General features: G+C 42.0%; 1 long non-coding RNA gene across 2 annotated transcripts in view; it reads left to right on the forward strand.

Moving 5' to 3' along the window:
* The window catches only part of LOC128905506 (uncharacterized), a 67,514-nt gene that overhangs the window by 42,399 nt on the left and 4,981 nt on the right, over window positions 1-20,134 (forward strand). Inside the window, exons 1-3 of one of the 2 annotated variants that reach the window (XR_008464890.1) lie at window positions 8,769-8,878; window positions 17,353-17,494; window positions 19,370-19,588. This is a non-coding gene — a long non-coding RNA (uncharacterized LOC128905506). Of the gene's footprint in view, window positions 1-8,768; window positions 8,879-17,352; window positions 17,495-19,369; window positions 19,589-20,134 lie in introns of those variants that run through there. The other variant, XR_008464889.1, reaches the window with a different exon arrangement.

Raw genomic sequence — 20,134 nt, forward strand, 5'->3', positions numbered from 1 at the left:
CATATCTTACAGTTGTTCATTTCTTCACATACCTACACTTGAACTTCGTTGTCATGTGCATAGTTACATACCTGTCCTGCAGGCATCTTATCCATGCCTAATTTCTAGTACCAAAACAGCTCTGGGACTTAGTTCAACACACATCCCAATGTAACAGGCGATCATATCTTTATATTTTACTTTCTAATCAACATAAAGCTCTGTTTCCCTCATGGGGTGGAAAAAGCAAATTGCTATACAGTCTCCTCTCGTTCATTTACTGAAATTGCAAAACTCCCACCAATTAGTCCTTCTGGGGCAGATACGTTTCTTTGACTTGCGTTACTGTGTTGCTAAGAGCCCAGCCTAGGAGAACAATATGGCAGGGACACAATTCCTGACATTCAGACCTGCCTGCTGTCTCTGCTTTTCATGCTGGCCCAGGTCTGGAGGGGGCTAGGGTGTGACAAATAGAAGGGTCCGATCTGGAAGAAGTGATAAGTGACAAAAGCTCAAGAACATGCATTTTGGGAAAATGATTCATTCATAAAAGAATAAACGCTCTAGGACCTATTCGTAAGTTTACATAATTATTTTTACACCATCTGTTAAGTGGTTTGTAATTTGCCAATAAAAATCAGCAGAATGAGTAAGTTAACTGCCTGCATGACTCTGGAATATGGGCAGCTTTGGAGCCCAAGTGAGAAACAGCCGTAGGTTTCTGCAGGATGTTATGGTTATTGTGCCACCACCCTTCCTAACCTGCAGAGCAAAATATGAGGTTTCAATCAAGTTAATGTAGAAAGGCATTATTAAAAGCCTACTTATTTGTTTATTTTGCTACTGAACTTTGTTCCTAATTCTCTTCTAATGTGTTGATTTGATCTGTGTTTTGGTGGAAGATGCACCGTACGTGCTTTTCTGACTATAGGCACCTCCCAGGCGCTCCAGTTAGCGCATAGCAGTCGTCCGAATGGGAAGTTTAAGACTCAGAATGGGGTGCTGTGGAGCACAGGACAAAGTTTTCCCCCCAGGTTGATGAAAGGCCCACCCTCAGCTCCAGCTGGAACGCTGCAACTCTCCTGGAAAGGAGAGTGGAGAAGATCAAAGGCAAAATACTGCCAAAGAACAAAACTTAACAAAGATTCCTCACCCTGCCTAATTATCACATCACACTTTGAGTCAACATGCGAGGCTGCTGGTGCCAGCTGTGAAAAAGGCAATTAATAACTTTAAACCGAGCCCAGCTTCAGGCTCAGGATGAGAAGCTGTGAAGAGCCGTGTACAGGTAATGGGCCCGCTGTTTTCATCCCTTGATGGTGGCACACTGGCTGTTTCACGGTGGTGGAGTAGGGATGGCAGAAAGTATCTTCGAAAGACTTTGAGAAACATGGTGAAGGCTGGATAGATTTTAAAAGGTCTCTGTCTATCTTAAAGAAGTAGCTATGTCATTTCAAGAGGACAAGGCAAGTTCCGCTCACATCCCACAGGCTGGAGTGCTGCAAGTGCTGGGAGGGGAGTAGCCAGGGGTTTGCATTCTGCTATCCTGAGCTGAACTTTCCAAAGAGAATACGGTTCTTTAGCAACAGTCCCAAAAGGATGCTGGTTGTTTGCCCCCAGTCTAATATTGCTGTTCACCTGGGTTCAAAATTCCAGTTCTGAGCCTGTGCTGGGGTTGTGTCCACCAAAAGAGGGCACTTTCTTGGCACTGAACAACTCGCCCTGGCTCAGAGAGGACGGCTGTGGCTGAGCGAAGGCTAGGAATCAGGTGTCTTCGTTTCAGTGCCTGTCCTTGAAACACAAGATCTCCATTTCATCCTCTTAGCATGTGAATAACCTGTTCCACATACCTTGTAATACCTTCACGCACCACACACCAAGCATTTACCATCAATGGCAGGCTTGGAAACCAGAAAAGTGTTCCCCAATACCTGATGTGTGGTTTATGGAAAGAAGGATTTCATGACCAATTTTACTACACATTAAGGGCAAAAAATGCCCAAGTGTGTTTTATATATACATCTAGAAGAAATCCCTGGTATTTCTGAAGTTGTTTCTAAGCCACCTTGTTTCAATTTGAGATTTTGCTATAAAATAAACTTTCTTAAAAGCTGCATGTCGTTATGTTTTGACTGAAAATTAAAGGAACATTGTAACTCCTTTTATTTTGCTAATATTCCAAAAATAAACATTTTTACTTATAAAGCTTTTAGGAAAATTCATTCCTGTTTACAGTCCCAGCACATGCACCATGCTGGTTCCAATTCTGTCAGCCAAGCAGCTGTCCTGCCATTAACGCTCTTTAGCAGCTGTGTTCTTTCTGCTACCTGGGGACCTCTTAAAAAGCGTTTACAGAGTTTCAGGCAGACAGGTGTCCCTGCAAAAGCAACGCTGCCTGCGAAGGAATGCAATAAGAGCGACCTCTCTTCCAACACCCTCAGATATTTTAGATACTTCAGTAATAAAAGAGAAAAGCAAATTATTAAGGTGCTCCACCCGCCTACTGCTCAGATAATTTAAACAAGGAAGTTGTAGAAGTTGTACCTTTGCAAAAGTGTCCGCTGGCATGGAAAGCCTGTCTGCCTTGCCTTGTTTCTGTAGCGCTCTCAGAAACAAACTAGAAATGTGCTAAGGAATGAACTAATACAGCACAGATATTGTATTGTATTGTGGCAGCTGCCTTTTTGTGCAGGCTGGCACAATTGAGGTGTCTTTCACACTTTGGTATTTTGAGGACAGGCACCACAGAACAGTCACTCTCGGGTTTGGGGACATCAGCTGCCCTTTTGTTCTGCCAAGGAGTGCATCTAATTCTCTGTCCTATTTTAAAACTACAATATTTTGGACCTATGTTAAAATAAATTAAATTGCAGAACTGGACACGACTGTAGTCTTGAAAAAAAAAACAATTTGGGTTTTATCTCAGCCGTAACTGTGAACTAAATGTCAACATTCGTAAATGTATTAGTCAGGCCAGCTCACAAATTTTCAAACACTCAGTGTTTCCAGAAGCAGTATAAAAAGAAGCTACCAGCTAGCATTTTCATCCATGAACGATGAAAGTTCGGCACCTCAGCAAAAGCCACCTGATCTACAGGCGATGCAGAAATGAGCCTGTTGCCTCACAGTCGGCCTGGCTTGCTCCCGTGCTCTTGGCAAGTTCTCCCTTTGATAGTGGGAAACGGAGCCGTGTGTTTTTTTTCGTTTGTTGCTTAGTGTTACTGTAAATCTTTAAGGGACTATTGAAGTTTGTAAGGTTTCTGTGAGAGTCAGACGGACATAACTAAATCCGTGTTGTAACGCCTCTGTTATGCTCAAGTGCATCGTGACTTGCACGCTGTGTGGTTGACAGATGTCCTTGTGAGAGGCCTGGCAGAGGCTGCCGGGGACAGGCAAACTGGCAGAAAGCCTTCCGCTCAGGTTTGTCTACCTGCGGCTGAGTTAATAATGTTTTGCGATGTCTGAGATAAGAAACAGTCTCTGAGGAAAGGTATGGCCCGTACGCGGTCTCAGCGCCTCATGGAAGGCCTTTTGCGAGGCCAGGATCCCTCGCAAAGCGGAAGGTGACCTGTGGTATCTGGCGAGTGGTGGGGCGGATGAGAACATTGCCAGCGCCTTTCTGGAGAGTTGTACGTAGGGCATGTTGGTGACGTGTCTGCACCAAGCATTGACCTAGAGGCACCTGGACGAGCTCCAAGCCTGCTGACCTAGCTACCTGGCAAAGCGAAGTGGTACCTCAGAGCCTAGATGCAGCGCAGCTGCATTAGCAGGGCTTGCTCTCCGACCCATCAGCCCTGCTTTGCGGAGCGCTTGCATGGGGCATGGAGGGCTTTGATCCAGGACTCTGTCCTGGACTTGAGAGAGCTAAGATCTAGGCAAACATACCCAACATTGCTGGAAAAAAGTCCCTGGTTTCTGGTCTGTTAGATAAGGGAGCAGCAGAGGCTTGGTTTTGTCTGGCTAGTCCCCCTCATATTTTCAAGTATTTAAAAAAATTCATAAGTAACTATATAGCTAATTGTCTAGCCCTCTCTGCTGGGGAAAAAAAAGAAACCAGAGGAGAAGGACAACTTTGGCGGCTGGCCAGGAATGGAAAATCTATTCTGATCTGCGTAAAACCATAGAACCACAGAAATGTTGGTTGAGAGGAGCCTCTGGATTGCAGATCTCCACTTAGACTTCACCAGCAAAATCCTAAGCTGTATGTCATGGTTTAGGAAGGCAGTACTGTATTTGTGCTATATAATTTCTTCGTGTCTAGTTTTCTGCCTGACAATAAGATGTTTCTGAGGAGTTCCCCTCTGCTTGTCAGAGCCTGCCCTGTTTCTACCAGCTTTACGATTTTTCCAGTTAGATCCTCTTTTTGTGCAGCTCCCTAGCATATCTGGAGTTGGTACACGGCACTGCCAAGCTGCTCTTTGCAGATGGTGGCTACGACAAACGGAAGACAGAAATTCAGGGAGAAAGGCAAAAGTCATCACTTCACTTGCTTACTGAGGCATCTGCAATTGGAAAAGGACACACGCTGGTGTAGCAGGATGCCCCTTGGACTAGCTTCTTCATTTTCAACTTTACTTTCAGGGTTAAAATTTTTCAATTAAAGAAAAATAAACAGAAGTGGCCAGCATTGCTCTCACAGATGTGACCAAAGGGGTTCAACCAGTAAAGGAAACAGGGCTGAGTGATTATCTTAAACTTCTTCCCTATTAAAACAATTCACTTCATATATTGCCACAATGCAGCAACTTTATCTGAACTTCCTTCCAACCTCTATAAACATGCCCTTAAAACAAATGCTGTGAACCCATATTTGAAAAATATACTCTCTATGGCATTGGGGAATACTTTTTGAGGAGTAGTAGTAGTAGAACATGCTTCGGAACAAAACACATTACATTATTGGATAAAATAGAACTTAGTTGGAAAATATCCTTAGTGGACAAATCAGCTGTAACCTTAATGTCTTTTTTTCTGTTTTCCAGTGAGCTTTCTTCTGTAGAACTGAGGTTTGGATCCAACACTCGTTCTGGAGCAAAACCTCCATTGAAATAGTTTGAAAAAGGCAGACTATTGTTTGTTATCCACGGTTTACTGAAGTGAATTGTAAAATCTTCTGTTAAGGAATATCCCTTTTTGAAACTCAGCCCCATTATTTGGAAGGTGCGATGTGTTTTCAGAGAGTGATGGAAAAAAAGATGTTTTAAGAGACAAAGTGCCTGTTTTAGGCACCTACTCAAAGGCAGGACAAAAATTGGTGCTGTCATTCAGCAAGGACAACATTGTTTTGTTACCACTGAGGTTGTCTGGAGGAGGTCTCTGTTGGAGACTGTGAAAGAAGTTATATAGAAGAGGAAGTTCCTATAAGCATGACCCCAAAATGAATGAAGAAAAATAGGATTGCGTACCTAGCCATTTTATTGCTTTAGCTTTTAAAGCTTTTAAATGTGGATTCTGATTTGATTCCTGTTACTATAATGTGAGAGCATTTGCATACCTGCTGCGTTAACTGGAGAAAACTTCTGGGGAAGAGGTATGTACAACAGAAAATTTAAGACTCGGGATCCAGGGAAGGATGATCAGGCTCCAGGCTTTTCCTGTGGCTTTTGCTCCCCATCTCACAACTTGCCTCCCCTGCCTGGCTTCCTTCCCTTTCAAATCTGTTGCAGTGCACTCCCGGCAGATTTGTCTGCTTGGGGGGGGTTTATGGATTTTAGCATTGTTGCCTCAAGGTCTGTAGTCCAAGTTCTTGCACCATAAACAGATATCAACAAATCAATGTGGGTGTGAAAGCACTTCAGTGCTTTTTGAGTTGGGAATAAGGGGCACACCTCCGCCTCTACCCCCAGCCTCACAGGCGTCTGCAGCAGGGCTGTGCTTCTGCACAGACACCCACTTTTCTGAAGGGTGAGCGGTTTTGGGGGTGCCCTCACCTGACTTGCCATTGGGCAACTAGTTGCCATGAAGTAGAGTAGAAGCCGCTGCTTTTTGCGAGGTCCCACACCAGAGGCTCAAAACAGCAAGGAAAATCCTCAGCATGTGAAAACCGCCCACTTAAGGTGATGCACGGGTGCACGTGGGGGGATGAGGAGGCTTGGCCAAACCCTGCACCTACTGTGAGCTTGGCTTAATTTGGAACGAGGGCTGGATCCGATGGGGGATCCCGCACCTCCCACCCTGCTCCCCCTCTCTTCCTGTGTGTTCCTTTTCCCCTGGGGTGGGGGGTTAGATTTTTCTTCCCTGGCAACAGCTCCTTTTTGGTTTTAGTTTGCCAACAGCAGCAGGCAGCAAATGCTTTGCACACCTTGAAACAATTTCTTTCACAGGCTACGCCATGGAACGAACCAGAGCAGCTGAGGTGCTGTCAGTGCGGAGGAGCTGGGTTTCTGCCTGCTTCAGGGGCATGAATCTGCCTAAATCCCATTGACCTCAGCAGGAGATGGTTAAATGTGTGTTTTGGATTTGGGGAAAAGTGGTGAAAGGCATAGGAGAGAATGGAGTCCTAAGGAGTGGGGACTTGGTGGTGAATTCTGAACTATGTTTTTCTAATTAAAAAAATAAATCCCTTAAAACACTGAGATAAAAATTTTCATTGTTTTTTAAAAAAAATCCACTAGTTTTGGACACATCCAGGCTTAAGAAGGATAACTTGTGCCCCAGGCACGCTGGGTGTCCAGAATACTGATTAGATCCCTGGAGTCAATCCCTCCAGGCTCCTCAGAATTACCACTTTTCACTCAAAGGACAATTTAGCTGTTGACTCCAGTCTGGACCAACCTGAATATTCCCGTGGAGTGAAGTTTGTGTTTGGACCTGGACAAACACGAAGGGTGAAAACTAAAAAATAAGTTGAAGGAAATCATGTTTTGTTGCCTGTGTTATTTCACAGGGTTTCGGCACGTGGTCACTGTTGATAAGAGAAGAGGAAGAGGCTACCAGCATGACAGAAAAAGATCCTACAGGACAAAAGGCTTTGAATCGAAACATGTAGATTCCAATCTAGAAAACTTGAATATAAGCTATGTAGAACAAGGTAGGGGTGTCTTCATTTTGGACAGCCACCTAGGTGCCTTACATACAATATTTTAGGGCTAAAACGGCTGTCAAGGTGCTTATCTCTACGTCCCTGTAGAAGCAATCACTGCATTTATGCAATGCCACAGCCTTGCCTTGCAGATGCATCGAAACAGCGTTGTTACTGTGCAATTGCAGAGCTGCCTTTTCTGCGTCCCTGTTGTAACTGATCTCCTCACCTGCCTGCCTGCCTGCCTGCCGGGCATTACCCCCTGGAACATGACAGCAGCTTCACGCTGGCACTTACCTGGAGAAGCTCATTCTAATTTTCTGCTTATCTGCCAGAGGAGTGTGATCAAACACACTATTTGAAAGGTGTATTGGGGTTTCTAAGCCTCATGAAACACGGCAGAGGTTAACCCAGGCAACCGTCAGGCTGTAGTTGAAAATTGGCCTGCCTTCAGAGGATAAAAGAGCAGTGGGAGGGTCTCTTCAGGCAAACACAGCTAGCTACTGAATTGCTAAAAAACCTTGATCTTCAAGACACAGAAAGAAGGATCTTTCTGAACTTGGAGAAGGTTGGTAAACTGGAGGTTGACAGCGAAATGTTGGTGCCCCCCCACATAGAGGGGATGGGGACTGTGTTGCATGGATGCATTCCAGTTGGAGGAGAGCTTTGCTATGAGGGGATGCTCTCGGGTCAGGTGAAGACAGCGGGATTCTTGCAAACCAGATGGGTAAGTCAGCTCCTCAGAGCTGGATTTCAAATGAAACCTGGACCAGTTCATTATTCTGGGGTGGAACCAGGAATTTCCATGGCTTTGATCAAAATGGTACAAAAGTAATGGTTGTGGAGATGGCTTGCTTTGAAGTTTTGAATTTGAATTTTTAGAGAATCCAAAATGCAAACTAGAATAGGCTGAAATTTGTTTCAATAAAAACATTTTGTGAAAAAATAAATAAAAACGCAAACAATGAAATCTCATGGAAAGAAAGGTGTTTTTAAAATACTGTTTCAAAGTTGATGGAAAATGTACATCACGTTTCAATTCATTTTCCTGATGAAAAGACAGTAAAACTCCTAAAATGAAAAACAGTAATGCTTTCACTGAAATGGGAATTGGCTTTTACACACCATGCTTTCTCTGATTTTTTTTTTATTATTATTTTTGCTTCAGGAGGAGGAATACAATACAGACTCTCTTGTGTACCTTATAACACAATGGTGTGAGGAACGAGGTTAATACTTTCCTCCCTATTTTTGAACTTGCAAAAATCTTCAAAAATGTGAAGAAGCTCCCACTTATTCCCTGAACCTTCTTTTGGGGAAATATTTCAACCTTCCAAATATTTTATTTCTGTAAAAATTCTCATGAGGGAAAGTTCTAACTGGATATTCATCTCATGCAAACGAAACATAAAATTACTTTGTACAAACACTGGTGACCAGCGACAGCTGACCTTAGCCCTGCTCTGTTCCTTCTAGGGAAACTGATTACTGTAACTGTGGTTATTGAGGAGGCAGGAGAAATATTTTAATGGAACTCCAGATGTGGTTTGTGTCTGTGTGTGTGTGTCCACAGAAACATATATATATATAGGTACTAAATACTATATATATATGTAAGTACGTACATGTATATATATAAAGTGCATGGGTTTGTGTTTTCCAGATTACTGGGAACTCTTGATTCAAGACATCAACATTTGACTGCATCCTGCGAGAAGAATAGTTTACACACAGCTGAAGAATAGAGTCACTATTTAAACTGTAGAATTTTCTGTTTCGTGCCACTTTCATCTTGATGGACATTAATGTAACTTTCTTTTGCCAAGCTGAAGATAAACTGTTTGCCTTGCAGTCTCATTCCAAAATAGAGAAATGACTGTAAGTGCCTCACCCCTAAAAGGAACAGTATGTGATGAAACAGAATATGCCTGAACTTATATTTAATTTTGCTGACAAATGTCTTTTGAGTGACTGGCTGTTCCTCAGCTTCTTTTCCAGTCCTCTATTTTTATGAGGTTTTTTTTAATACTGATCTTTCCACAAACTGGTGACACAATGTCATCTCAAGATTGGAATTGGTCAGAACATGTTTGATGAAATATATTTTAACGGAAATATGCTGCTTCTTGGACGCCAGAACATTTTGCAGAGGGGCTGGTGTTGATGAATGGGGAGTTTTCTACATCCTGGGATGAGGTCCCTGGTTATGTCTGATCTGAAAGCGTGATTGAGAACTTGATCTCTCTATCTCAGAAATAGACTTTTCAACACAATTCCACACCCTTCTATTTGAAAAGTTTTTGTTTTCATTTCAAGACCATAAGGAAAATTTGGAAAACCTGCACAGTTTTGGAATGGAGTTATTCCACGGTCATCCAGCCATCTCTGATTGAGACCTTGTCTCCCACAAATGACTGTGCCAGATTTCCAGAAAAGTGTGTAGGGCTACAGCCGTAGTTTTGTTCTTCAGAAGTACCTGTCAGTTTCATTGTAGCTTGAGCTTCAACACACTTTTCCTTTCCACTGAGGCGGCTACGAGCTGTTGGAGCAGACCACAAGCATGCGCCCAGCCAGAGCTGCAACTCGGCTCGTTGGCTCTGGGCTGCTGTTGCAGCCATTCTGGCTGGTTTCGGCAGTGTGACCACTGCGGCTGGGTTGTTTAAAAACAAACAAACAAAAAAATAAAAAACAATCAAAAAAGTTTATAAAAGTTTGACTTCAAATTCCTGCACAAGGGTGACTTAATTGAAACCCACACCCAGTTGAACAGGGTTAGGCTGTGCCAAAGAGAGCCTCTGCGCCTGTTTCATTTGAAACCTATGGAGGGAAGATGGGTAGTTAAGCTGTGGTTTCCAGAAATGTCTCTGATGTGGAGTTAAACTTTTTTTGTTTTGAACTCTCGTTTTGTTAAATGAGTGTAATGTTACCTGTACAGCCAGAATCTTAATGACCTGTTTCTTGGTTTAAAGAGATGCAGTCACATACTCAAGCTTTGAGGCCGTGGTTGGAGATTAGGTAGATAAACTAAAAGCCTGACCAGCTCCCCTAATTAGACTTTGATTCTTGCAGTATATGCTGAACTTTACTGGTCGTGTTTCCACCCACTGAACTCTCAGGCCATTTCCCAACACACCTTGAACTTAAGAGTAAAACCTGAAATATCTTATCTGAAGTGTTTTTTCTTTGGATTCCTTGAAAGTCCTAGTCTTGATCTGGAAAAAAAAATACTTCTTTTTTTTTTTTTAATTAAGGCATTCTTTGAAATTGTGAATAGTTTTGAAAAGTGTCTGTCCTGTTTGTCAATGTGTTAACAGCAAATACTATGTTCTTCTTTGAAAAGCACAATGAAAAGCAGTAGGCACTTCTATCAAACTTCTCTTCCACAGAGGACTTTGCATTGCAATTCTCAGAAATACATAAAGGGTGAGTTCTCCAAGAACTCATAACTATTCAACCATATCAGGATTCCAATGTCTAAATACTCATTGAGGAGGTGGCCCTTGGAGAATGACGCATTGGTGTCTGTCTGACAGGCTGTGGGAGGTGGGCTCATGATGCCCCAGACCACTTCTGAAAATGGGACTTAGAGTGACTGAAGCAGCATAGGAAAATGGTCTGCAGACCTTTGGGAGGTTCCTTTTGTAGACCTTTGGAAATGCATCCTTGAGGATGATCTGTGCAAATGGTTTGACAGTGGTGGCTGTAAAATTGAGTCTGGTAGGTTGCATGTTTTTTACCGAGTTTAAACCATCTAACATGCATGCTCCACAGCTGGTGGACAGAAACCAGACAGGAGCTTATAGGGGATGTCACCAAGGTGACTGCAGCCCATTAAGGGGAAAATATCCAACTCCACCTTTTCAAAGTAGGAATTTATCATTGTGCCTAGCCGTTATGGTGGGTGGTCTCTGTACTACAAATATGCTGTAGCCATTGGGAAGGTTTTCCCATCCCTCATAATTTTGTAGTGTTTACTTACCCTTGCTGCGACACTGCTATTGACTCTATAGTTGTAATTATAGCTAATAATTCAGTAATCCTGATGATATATTGCAACAAATTGACCAACAATTACATAGGGAACTGTATCGTGGCAGTCACGGGGGACTGCCTAGCATCAGACAACTTTAATTAGAGATGACTGATACCTTATCCAGCCTGCAGGGTGCAGAGGATGTTGAGTGCTAAATGCTAACATTCCTATTAATTTACATGATCTTAGGGGGTGGCAGTTTGCTAACTGTTCAAATAAAGGAATCTCCTTTTGCAAAAAAGGCTGGTTTGTGGTGCATGGAGGAACACCATTTCAGCTGCTGTTAGTTTTAGCTGAAATCAGCGGCATCCTGGATTGCCAAAATCAATAAGTTCTGTAAAGGAGGAGAGGAAGTGCCTGCAGAAGTGCCTGGCTCCTCTACAGTCACTAAGTTGAAATCTCTTCTTCCTGTAGTCAGAAAATATATTAAAATCCAGAATATATTTGTAGTAGTTAGAGTCAGTTACCCAAAGAAGAACTGCGTACATGGACTGCAGAGGAAAACTGCCCCTCTCCACCATAGCTTCCCCAAGAATGATGTTTCTATTTTGATGAAATGTGTGGCATGTGCTTTTTTCCAGTATACTAGTGAGATGCAACATGAGAAGCCCCTGGGATCACTGGGCTATTTGTAAGGGATCTGTAAACTACAAATTAGGAAAAGACAGTCCATATATTCTTTGCACAACCTACACATGTGTGAATTTCCAAATATGTCTTCTTTTGCTTTAGAAAATTTGCAGTTGTCCACAAGTGGAAATCACAGTTTGTGACAAACGCCATAGCAAAGATCAACAGATACCTGCCTGTTGTGTGGAGGGCTGCCATTCAAGGTATTGCTGTGCTTTCTTCCACAGCACCCCTAATACAGGCATCACCATCATCCCTTTCTTCCTTTTAAATTGCTTTCCCATACGCAGCTGTACTGCAAAACCAGCCCCTCTGTAGTGGCTTCAGGGCAGTGGAAGAAATGCATTCAATTACATACACAAACATAACCATGAAAAGTTAAAATGGGTTCCGCTGGGTACCTTCTCACATACCTTTCTTATCTTGCTTGTTTTCTAAGCTTTGGGACAGGAGCCTTGTTTAAACATACGTTAGCCTAACACCCTAATTTTAAATGAGGACCTGTAGGCAGCAGTATAACATAAGTGTTAATACAATAACTTTGACTACAGACCTTAGCTGAACCCTAGAGCCATAGTTATTCCGCAGTACAAATATAGTCATTAGGGGTGATCCTTTGCTTGGATAAAATGCTTCCATTCAAAAGTAATGATAGTGTTTAAATTAATTAAGTTATAACTGAAGTTTTTCCATGATACTATCTTAGAATAATAATCTAGCAGTGGTACCCACAGCCTAATCAAAATCAGGCTTTGTGGTTTTAGGTGATGTACAAACACTTCTGTAGACCTGAGGTAAAAAAAAATGGAGAATTTCTAAGGGAATTCAAACTCATCTTATGAAGTAATTTTGCTACTTAGGACCAGCTTTTTCAAAGTATTTATGCATTGTTCCTTTCAACAGCAGCAAAGGGTAAATGATAAAAAGTGAGCTGCAAATTATAGGCAAGGATTTCAGCAAGTCTGAGGTAGTCGGGTGCACATCTGCAGCTATTCATACCTAGGTACTTTTAAAAACCTGAGCTTAGATACCTCCCTCACTTTTAAAAATGGGAATTAACACCACAAAGCCTAAGCATGAGCGGAGAAATGTGTGCCAGAATACCTTTAGAAAACAACTTTCAAAGGTATATTGTCACCTCCGGTTGTTAAAAAGCTGCATGGGAGAATTTGTTCTATAGGTTAGTTACAGAAGTAACTTGAAATACCCTGACAGGCAGCTGTCTGCTTAGCTGGCACGTTATTTAGAAAACCAGTGTGCTAAGCACACCATACTTGGTAGTTAGGCTCCTAAATCGCTGTTGAGATTTGTCTTTAGAGTTGCCCTGAAGCACCCGTACTGTACCTGAGAAAGGAATGCACAAAGAAACAGAGCTGTTAAAAGCAAATACTTATAACAAAACAGGGCTTTTTATGTTAAAAGAAATGGTACGTCTTGTGTAGCGTGCCTTCAAAATGTTAGAAGCTTCTCTGTCTGTCTGAAGCAGTCCTGTGAAGTGAACAGAAGGCGGAAGGAAAGCTCCTTAAAGGCTCAGGCTCGCTTTGAGCTTTCACTCGTAGAAATGTTTTTTGACTGGTGCCTTGTATAAATTAATTTAGTGTCACTTGTGCTGAAAGGACATGTTGGCTCTTGATCTTATTGCTCACAGGCACTTTTCTTTGTACACCAGAGAGACCAGAAAACATCCATCAAATCGCAGCATTTAAAAGAAAGAGGCAGAGAGGTCTCTCTCCTTCCTGCCTCTACTTTTCAGCCACGGGAGTTTCTGACCGTGCTGTCTTGCTGCTCCCCTCAGCTTCCCAGCACTGTCCTACAGTTCAGACCATCCCTAGGACCACTTTGCAATAGAGATGTACCGGGTTGAGATGAGATTTAATTAAGCTGGTGGAATCAGGAAGAGGGCTTGAGCATGACATACTTGAGGGATTTTTTACTGTGTCTGAACCAAGCCTGAGTTAATCTTGAGGCTAATTTGAGATCAAAAGCACAGACACTGTTTGAAATCTTATCTGAATCAGATTGCCAGATCATTTAAGGCAAACGTTAGGTAAAATCACTTCAATTACTCCAATCAGTCAGTCTTGGTAACTGAGATAGGGCTATTCAGATCAGGGGCTGATCTACTACTGTTAGATTAGGGTAGTAAATGTGGTGAATTAACTTGCATATATTTTCTTAATGCTATGGCTAGGCATCTGGAAAGCTAGCTCCTCTATTTCTGTGCCACACCATGGCTCACAAAGGCAGGGCTATTGTCCACAGGGTTCAGAGTTAGGCTTTGAGTTTTGACCCACCATCAGTTGGGCACAAAAACAATCTCACCTTTCCAGGGGCATTGCCTTTGCAAACAGAGTTATACCATTAGATAAAAAAATACCGTAACACTCTTTGTGATAGCAGAGAAGCCATAGGAGACATCCACTGTGATATGAGATAGTTATTACTAATGTTTTAATTGAACCTATGGTGAAGTCAGGTGCTGGCTGAAATCCTCACAAAATCAGCTCATTTGAAAATGCATCTGTGTATGAGGAGGTTGGCTTTGTTTCATCTGCAGTGGTTGGTGGTAGGAGGTAGATAGTTCTGATATTGGTTTACATGTACAGAATTTTGCAAAGTTTTTTTCTAGCAGAGCGTTATTGGTTGGGTTTTTTTCCTTTTTCATGATTGGTTTTGGCTTGCAGTTCCCATGGTTTAGAGTTCAGGTGGGGCAGCTGGAACTCAGGACTGGAAATCTGAGGCCACGTTTCTGGTTTCTGCTTTCCAGTGCCTGCCTCAAGTAAGCTCCCTGGGTACATCCCTGCCTCCCTTCTCAGACTGTAAATCGACTGTCAGAGCTTTTATCTGTCTTAAAAACGAGTTGAAGCCTTTGACTGATGACAGAAGTGAAAAGGGGTTTTAAGCTGTTTAGGACCTGTGCCTCTTACGACAATCTTTCTTTTTGATAATTCCCTCTCTTTCTTGGAGTAAGAAAAAAGTACAAAGAAAGCTGTTTAAGAAAAAACTGTTTGGTTCAGAAAAAAAATTTTGTTGCTCTGGATTTTTCTTTTCAGCTCTCAAAAATACAAACTTGTGGTTCAAATGAGAGCCAGGCATGGGCATCTTCTTTTTCCTTGCTATGCATGCAGCTGTTTCTGCCCTTGCAGAAAGAACTACATGCATTTTAAAAGAGAACGTGGGCCCAGTTCTGAGAGGTTCTTTGTGCAGCTCTGTGGAGGTACCTCAGCCCTTTCTGCAGAGCCCACTTTTGCAGGAGCCCTGAGCATGCTGGTGGGTTTATAGCATGCCCAAATGGCAGCTTAGAGTAAGGCCACGAGATTCATTCTCACTCCCAACCTCAGACAGGGTCTGAATGCAGATGAAGGGCTGAGGCCCCAACCCACCAAGTCACCTCACTTGTAAAAGAGGCCGGAGGAATCAATAACATATGTAATTTACAGCATAGCAGTAATAGTGGAATTTTATAGTGGCTTTCAATTATAGCCTTGAAATTGATTTCTTTACCTTCTGTGCATTAAATATGCATAACACTTGCTGCGGTACAGGACTGGAGCAAGCCAAGCGATACATGTTAGATCCCAATACAGCAAACAAGTCTCAGTGTAATGTTGCCACCCATTTATTTTGGGTACCTATGGTATATGGTAAGCTCCCATGGCTCAAATATACTTGCCTTTCTTTCCACACATATTTCACAAGTTCACAAGCCATAGTTGTTAATAATACCAGCAAATTCTTGTTTAAAAAAAAAAAAAGGCAGATTCTTTTGTAAATATAAGCAACATCTGTTTGTGATTGGGGAGGAGATTGGTATTGGAAATCATTCTGAGAGGTTTATAATGCCTCTGCTAAAATTGTATACAAAATCCCCTCTCGCTTCTGCCCCAAGGCCTAAAAAGTCTTTCTTTTTTCCCTTTGATATCCTGACACTTTCTCTAAGGAAAGCTCTACTAGAGAAAAGTGCTTAAGATCCAAGGGAAAACTTCTTATCTGTTGCCTCAAGCTACAGCTTTTACCTGCTTAACACCTGTAGTTTGATTGATAACACTTTACAAGATGTGATAAAGACACTTAATGCCATTAGCAATACTCACACACAAGTAATCTTTGCTCAGAGTTATGGGTTCAGTCACTACCAGTAGCAGTTTCTATTTTCTGCTGCAAGCTGATTTATCGGGGTGTGCAAACCTCACTTTGGACATGCAGTTCCAGTACAAATATGACCAAGCACTTTCTTGTTTCATTATTAGATCTGCATGAGAATCAGGAGGCAGTGCCTCTCGTCGCTTTACGTTATGAAGTAGCTGTAGACAAACCTGTTGCTGTGAGATAGCAGTTGAGAGATTTGGTGCACAAGCTCAGCATGAAAAAAAGTGTCCACTTATTTCTCTCTGTGAGATTCTTCTTCGATGTGACATACAGCCTGGTGAGATCCTCCACAGTTTTGCACACCAACCTTTGCGCACATTTTGGGGATGACTGACGCTCGTCCAATAGCACAACCCTGTGCTTCGTTCTGCAGTTTTCTTGGTTCACACCCCCACGCTTTCAGTGCTGAAGGAATGCCATACTGGCACACGGAGCATGGTTTTTCCCCAAACTAGCTTCTTGTGTGGTTACTGTTTGTTTTCACAAAATGAGTGCATGCTGCTCTGTAGTGGTGTAAATGAGTTTTTCCAGGTGCCAGGTAAAACATCAGAGGATCAAACTAATAAAAAAAAAAGAGATAAAAGAAAAAAATAAAGAAAACCAACAACTAAGATCATCTTAATGTCCCCTGGGGCTGTACAGCCATACCAGTGGTGGGAAAAGGAAATTTTAGCTCCGTGGGCCTGGGAGAAAGGAATAGGCCAAACCTATAAGGACATACAGAAGTTGGGGGCTATCACTTGAACCACTGGTGTTTAAGGACGGTCCTGCCAGATGAGGCTTAATAGCATTTAACACCTACCATCCTACAGAGCAAGGCAGGGGAGGATCAGGTCCAGGTCCTCTGCATTTGCCAGGCTTGTTTCTACTTGGATCTTCTTCCAAAGTTGCACTGCTGTCTGTTCCTCCATAGTGTCAAATCCCACCGTCAGAAGAGTCCTTGCAACCACAGTGGTTGTCTGTAGAAGGCCACACCACTCTGATTGGGTCCCAGGGTAAACTTCTTAAAGAAACAAGTGTTCCTACTCATTCCAGATGAAATGGTGGGTGCCAGCTGGCTGGAACGCTGCCTGGGGAAGCAGACAGAGGTCTCCCTCCCATTACTCTTTTGCATCCCAGCTTCTTCAGTGTGACACAAAGAGGGACAATGTTTGTAAAGCCCTTCCTGACCACTCATTCTGCAGGGAAGTGTGTTTTAATTTTTTTTTTGTGTGTGTGTGTGTTATTTTTAAATATTAACATCAATGGTCTTCATAAGTGGCAGAAAGTGATGCCTTAGATACCTGTTCAAAAAGCAACTTTATTATGATCTCCTCAGCAGGACAGTTGTGCTTTTTATTTCTTCACTTCCATTGCAGAGAGTTGCTAATTAAAGATGTCATGTAGACCCACACAGGAAGGAAAGAATTTCACAAAATATCCTGTTTCCCACCCGTCGGATGGGAATAGAGTGGGGGGAGAGAGAATGAATCAAAGGATGAGCACAAGAATACCAAGTTAAAACTGCAATAGTGACAATAAGGGTTTGTTCTTTCCCCAGGAGCCTGTCCCAAGAAGGGATTCCTGGTGGGACATTTCCTGTTCACATTGCCGTCTTTCTCATGAGAATCCACTCTTAGACCCCATGCCTCCTTGTGGACTCTGACAGATGGTGGCATCCAACTGGACCCTGACTGGGCAAAGTAAGGAAGAGTCAACAACATGAGATGGTACTGGTGGTGCTGGAGTGTGATCCACAGCCAACACTCATGTTACAAGAACGGTAGCAAGAATAAAAACTATGTGATGGCTTGTGGCTATTCCAGATAAAAATAATGCAATGGGTCTCAAGAATGCAAAGACACTTCAAGAGCTTTTTTCCATTTTGGTTAATGCATATGAAATTATACTATGGGGTCCTGACCCTATGAAGAGATTTATTGAGAATTGTTAAGCACATCTGATGCTTATCAAGACTGTTTAGGAATAATCAAGGGCTATTTGGTACTCTGTACAGTTGATCTTGGAATAGTTGTTCTGCCAGTGGTGCTGGTGATCTCAACTGCTACTTCCATCCATCTTGAGTGAAGAACCCTCTATGAGAGTGTTTGAGAAAGCAATACTTGCTAAACAGATATTGTAAGGGTGCTACTGTAGCACGCTGCACCTATGTACTGGTACTCTGCATATCACATAGAGAAACTGGAAACACTGGGAAGCTGAGATCCCCTGAAACCTGCCATTAGTGAAAAATCACACACTGTGGGTTTGGAAACCTTTGTCTTTAATTTGGTTACTCCTATAAATGCCAAAAGAAACCTATTCAGACAACAGTTGACCTTATGGAAAATATCCAAGATTACTGTGGCTTTGATAAAAGGAAGGCAAAGAATCTCTTCCTTAAACTATCGTCTCACTAGTAAAACCAACTTATTAACTAGATGTCTAACTCTGATTTTCAGAAGTTGGGTACACAGCTAGATGTGGAACACAAGTGAAAGGCCCGCCAAGACATTTCCACTGTGGAGGCAGATTAGGACATAAAATAATTACAGAAAGCATGCAAGGCATAAATAAGAAAAATTTAGGAGGTCTGGTATTGTCAATGTTTTTAAATACAAAAAAGTACCTCCAAAATCTAAGAAAGATGGACTACCCTACTCAATAGGACTCAATTACCAGATAGTCTTATAGAAATAATCTATAAGACACTGAGAAAAATTATTTCCTTTTTTCCCCTCAAGCAAAATGGCCACTTTTTGGAAGTACTTTTATACCTGGCAAGTTGGCAGAAACTTTACAGGGAATTGATAAGAGAATGGCAATGCAGTCTGGTACTCTTGGCCAGCAGGGGTGAAGCCTGCCTGGCTGAGTGCAGCCACTGAAGCCTGATAGTGCCACATGAATAAATGCAAAACCAGAGCCCTGTCCTGTCAGGGAATGCAAGGCCATGTGTCTCTGGAAAAGCCCTAGAGGCAATCTTGGAATGTTTCCTGTGAAACTAAATGTATGTTTGAATTCCTGCTTCTGTTAAAATGATACTCTATTCCCCTACATTTCACGAAAGTTTTTATGCATTATTAATCTTAGTTGATCCCAGCATTGGATAACAAATGCAGATGGTGGAAACTTGCCAGAGGCTGGATTTTCAAAAAACATCATCATGTGCTGGGGTTTCCAGTTTTGTCCCTAATGACACTGGCCAGAAAACCGTGGCCTTCGCAGGAGCAAAGACTTAGCCATGCACTTTTATAATAGCAGGTGTGTATTTGACTTTTTTTAGATGTCTAGTAGTCTGTTCGGAAGAAACTGGTAAAGATTAGAGAATACAAGTTTTCCTGGGGATACAAAACCGAAAACACTCAAAGGCACCATACAGCATAAATTCTTACAATTTTGTGTGTATCTGAGGTGATTCAATATAACATTGCACAATGGCAGCAACACAGGTAAGACTGTAAGCTCGTTAAAATACATTTAGTTGCTCCCTATTACATCTTAAAGAAAAATCACAGGAAAACTAGCAGTTTAGCTGAAAATGGATAGAGCTAACTCAGACAAAATGTTTCTTCTTCCAGAATTACTCTCCTGCCAGTGTTGTTCAGGAATGGTTGCAGAAGAGCTGTTTTATGATAACACCCTTGGAGATAAATCCATCAGTGGACAGATAAATATTTTCTTTCAATTTTCATTTCATTGGCTAAAGCAGAGGGAATATCATACTGTTCCTTGTCGTATCTCTGAGTCGCCCATCAAGATCTCAAAATGCAAGAGAAGATGCCTGCGGGTTGTGAGAGGTGAGAGCAAACATTACTAAAGAGAAGTCCTAGAGACTGTGCTTCACAGTCACAGTGGCAAAATTCACATGTATGCTCCCGTATTTGAGTATTTTCAGTTCCAAATCCTACTCAGGAAATGTGGTTTTATTTCTGTGGGGTTTTTTAATTATTTTTTTATTTTCCTATTGACCGATTGTTACTTTTAACATGAAATCACTGTTTATATCATTCAGTAGTTTATCACCAAGAACACCTGTGTGGGAACTGAAGGCGATAAGGAAATTTTCAATACATCAATGTTTTCTATTAGCAAGGTGTGAGAACGTATAGAAGTCACTATCTGTCTCCTATTTAAGTAAGATAAGCGAATTATAAAAGGGGGTGTGTTCTACCCATGGTCAATATGTAAAATCCCACCTGAAGAGATAAACACTTGGAAACTGTAAATTAAATGTAAAAACAATGTCTCAAAAAGGTGCACGCAGGGATTTTATCATGCATTTGTGTTCCAGAGCAAATCTTGGTTTATTTTCTTTTTTTCTATAACAGTTGTTAATGGCCATG

The sequence above is a fragment of the Rissa tridactyla genome, chromosome 2, assembly GCF_028500815.1.
Source record: "Rissa tridactyla isolate bRisTri1 chromosome 2, bRisTri1.patW.cur.20221130, whole genome shotgun sequence".
NCBI classification, from domain to species: domain Eukaryota; kingdom Metazoa; phylum Chordata; class Aves; order Charadriiformes; family Laridae; genus Rissa; species Rissa tridactyla.